Consider the following 566-nt stretch of genomic DNA (forward strand, 5'->3'; position numbering starts at 1 on the left):
TTTGTGTTTATCCTTTTTATTTTCTTTTTTTTTCCCCCCTCTTCTTCTGCCCCAAAAGGTGGTCCTTACAAAACCTTGTTCTTTATCCAGGAGAATACTGTCAGTGCCTTCAGTTGTTGGAACTTAAATGTCTTGGTTGTATAGCTTCTTTGGTTTGTCTTACAACTGTGCTGCCTCTGTTAGAGGTTTATTCTGATTTTTATCAGAAGACAAAAGTGAATTCTGTGACATTTTAAAGTAGAAACACAGATGCATAGTTAACCATGAACCCTGTGTTTATTGTCAAGGACAAAATAAAGTAGAAGAAAGTAAATAATTTGTGGGTTGTTTGGGAAAGCTAATGTCTATTATACTGACCTTCCAGAAAAGTGAGGTGAGAGGAGCTGAACCAGGAAGTTTTATCAACAGAATATTAGAAAGCTTCCACACTGAACTCTTACACTCTCTCTGGAAAATTACTAATTTTCTAAAAGTTTTTGAAGAAAAGAGTGCTAATATTTTTCCAGAGAGGTGCATATGCTGTTATATAAAATCTTATCATTTTCCTTGGGGAAGTGATCATTAGA

This window comes from Athene noctua, chromosome 18 (genome assembly GCF_965140245.1).
Source record: "Athene noctua chromosome 18, bAthNoc1.hap1.1, whole genome shotgun sequence".
In the NCBI taxonomy this organism is placed as follows: Eukaryota; Metazoa; Chordata; class Aves; order Strigiformes; family Strigidae; genus Athene; species Athene noctua.